The following is a 3,716-nucleotide window of genomic DNA, read 5'->3' on the forward strand; positions in this document are numbered from 1 at the left end:
CAAAGCTTGTCCTGCTTTTGGCTAGTTTCCTGGTATAGAATTCAGACCAATACAAAAATTTCTCTTAAGTGTAAGATTTTGTTAAATTAGGGTAGCAAGGTTGTGCTCAGAAATACCAAAGCCAGCAGCCAGCTCCGAAGGTGCGAAGTCAGATTGTCAGTTTTATATTGGTTTGCCTAACCTTAAGCTTCCCCCATGCCACCCTCACCCCTGCTTAGTTGAATACAGTTGTCGTAGTATAGTAATCTGCTTCTGCTTGTCTGCTGCACGCTAAGGATTTATTATTTGGAGAATTCAGCTGTTCAAAAATTAACTGTCTCCCTGTCCCTGAAGAAGAGAGGGAAGCATGGTTGGGGAGTGGGGTGGTGGTGAAGTAGGGAAGGAGAATCAACCGAGCTTCTCTGCTGGACAAGAAATCCTTCAAGACTTATGACTGAGAGGGCAGGTTAAGGGTATAACTAGTGATTGATTCTATTTCTATGTTGTAACATACTAGAAAGAGTAGGAAGACAAAAGAAAAAGTTGTCTCTGAAAGATCAGACACAACCTGTTTGTTTTAATTACTTGAAGCTGTTATCGGAAATTATTTTTGCAGATTTTTTTTTTCTTTGTGATGTAGCTGTTGCCATCTGTGATGTTGCCTAGATTTAGAGTGAAGAACAAGGGAAACAGCAGTATAGCAATTTAGGGCTTATTTGGCAGGCGTTGTTAAACAATACTTCTGTGTATCCCTATTATAGGATTTGTTGTAGAATAGATGATGTCTAAGAAAGCATCCTAAAAACCCCTAATCTTCAGTTCCTTTTACTATTTGAGTCGGTTTAGAATAGTTTATTATAACTTGTTTTATAAAACTTGTATCTTGCACACATGGTGAAGTAGTGACTGATTCCTGTGCACATACTCTAGTGCTGTACCTCGCATGTATTCTGTATTAATGCCTTGTTAGTTGTATTCTGCCCTATTTAGCTGAACACTTAGTGTTTGGAATAGGCACTTTGTAGCCAGTGCCGAGGTCTAAATGTGCTAATGTCACAAAGGTCAGAATTGTGCATTTCCTCATTCTTTACAAAAAACAAAGAAACCAAACCACCCGCCAAAAAAAACCCCTAACCTAACTTCACAATGGTACTACCAGATGGTGCAAAAAAAAAACAAAAAAAAAAAAAAAAGAAAAAAAAAATCTTCTCCAGGAAATACTTTCTCTTACTCCCTGTTTGTGCTGTCTGCTTTTCAATGCCACTCTTGTTTAGTTGCGGCATACTATTAATAATTGTGAAGTTACACATGAAGTTATATAATGTAAAGGAGAGGCAAGTCCCTTTGCCACTATTTTAGAGCATTAACTTGCTTTGTGTAGTCCTACCTCGTTAAGTCTTAATATTTTGTGCCAAAAGTGGTAGAATTTTACTGTGTTGGGATTTTGGAATCAAAGATATGGAAAAACAAAAAATCTGTTTACTCAACCTGTTTCTTTAAAGAGTAGTTAGCTGCCTCCTACTCACAAATTTAAGACTTCAGGTGATTTAACATCAAGAAAATCAAGTTTAGGCCATGCTGTGGCTGCCAATAAGGCCAGATTAATTTTTGTTGCAAACATGTTGAGTGGTGCTGCTTTGACTAGTAGGGGCTTGTACTGCAACGAGGGAACTATGAATTCCGTGCTCCTCCCAGTGCTGGGAGAAGAAGCAGGTCTAGACACTTTCCCAACCTGACCCCATTCCCAGGAGGTGACCACTTTTTCCTAAGGAGATGCAAATGTAAGAGAAGAAATGGAGAGCAGAGAAATCAAGAGCCTGAGGTGGCTTTGTTAAGGTAGCATGTGTGGGGACTGCCACGTCTGTAAACGGAAGATCTGCCCAGTTCCTTGGTGGCTTTGATCAGAGTGACTTTGCAAAGGAGCTGGCCCGTTGGGTTAGATCCCTGTTTCTGTCCTGATACACCTCCTTCCCGTGGCAGGCCGTGCCCGCTCCCTGTTTTCAAGTGGTGTCACCAGTGTAGGTTGCCCCTTATTCCCCTCGTACTCGTGTTGGCAGAGGTGTTTGTGTCCGGGCAGTACTGGGAGCTGCACTTCCAGGTTTGGCTTGTCCCGGCAGCCTGCTTCTGTGTATTTATCTGTGTGCCAGGTGCAAGGCAGTAAAAAAGAGAGAAAAGGAAGGTGGGCTAGGCACAGAAGAAAAAGGTACAAGGGACTAGGCTGAAAAAATAGGGGGAAAATGAAAACCATATAGGTGAGGAATGTGACAAGAGGAACAAAGTTAGCTGGGTGGGACTGGGCAGATAGATTTCAAAGTAAAAGATAAGTTCCCAAGGGAAAAGTAGGAAGGTATTTGAAAGGAAGTGCAACTGGAGGATTCTTTCACCAAACCTGTTACTAGAACAATTTTCAGTTTTGTCAGGAAAGGAAGGTGTCTGGAGTTGGTTGACTGAAGGGGAACAGGAAGCATTTGTGCTTCCCATGGCTTCCTCACTGCTTACGTGCAAGCTGGTCCTCTGGTAATGGTCCTACTACGGGTTCCTGGGTTCCTTTCCGTGGGTTGGGTTTTTTCCCCTAAGATCAGATGGAAAATCTGTCTCCCTTTTTTTTCTAAAGAGGGTTTTAGTTTGCCTCCCCCACCTCCACACATTCTAGAAATTCATGCCAGACAGTTGCAAGTAAACACATGTGAAAGAACGGCTAGAAGTCAAAGCAGGATCAGAGGATGTTGTCAGGTCTGGATTCCACAGGCTCGGAGTCTGTATTCTGGATTTTGAATCAGAGTACCAAAGGCAATAAAGAACAGCCTGGTTCACCAAGTGAATAACTAATTCAGTTATTTAGGAACTCCAAGATTCCTGGGTATTTTTAAGTGTTAACAACTTTTTTTTCACAGCAATGTCAGAATTTATGGCTGTGACCTAGTTACAAACTCTGTATTACACCAAAATGCAGTTCCACAAGCTGTAAGATGGCTGGTTCTACTTCATTCAGAAGAAGCTATGCTAGTGTTTTAACTGAAAAGTCTGTGCCGCAGCTGTATGATGGCAGACTGAGCCTGGAACATGTTCTCCTCCCTCATGAAGCTAATAGCCTGCCATGTACAAAGCATCAACTAATTCTGTGTTTAATGGCTTTGTTCCCTGTGGATTTTGCTTTGTATTGCACCAAGTGTTAACTTCTCTTTAACACAGCTCATGCCATGATAAATACATAGCCACAACATAGCACAACATTTATAAAATGCATATTTAAAGGTGCTTGATTTCTATTCATGAACTCTTTAGGCATCACTAGCCATTGCAAAGAATGTGGCCACCGTGAATTTGCGGACTCCATCATGACCCTTCAAAAGAATCAGCCAGGCCCTCCCAATCTCTGCCTAACACCTCTGCCAAGGCCAGTTTGGTTGGCGTTTCCAACAACTGTGCTTCAATCCATGAAGTCACTTTATATGAAAAACTTGTAATTTATTAAAAGTAGTTTAGTTCCATTCTGTGTAGGCTAAAATTGTGCAGACAGCTTCAGCTTATGATGTGGGTAACAGCTGCCTGGTTCATATACTTTATAAAATACTGTCTCATTCCCTGGATCCCAAACTAACATAACATCATCTTGTTAGGAGCAGTGGCTCCTTGGAAAATATACTATGTTTGCCTAGTGCCTTTCTTTTTAAGAAGTATTGAGCAACACTCTTGCTTAGAAAGTGCTTCTGAAGGCGAGAAGAGAAAGAGCAAAG

Source organism: Falco naumanni, chromosome 3 (genome assembly GCF_017639655.2).
Source record: "Falco naumanni isolate bFalNau1 chromosome 3, bFalNau1.pat, whole genome shotgun sequence".
NCBI lineage: Eukaryota > Metazoa > Chordata > Aves > Falconiformes > Falconidae > Falco > Falco naumanni.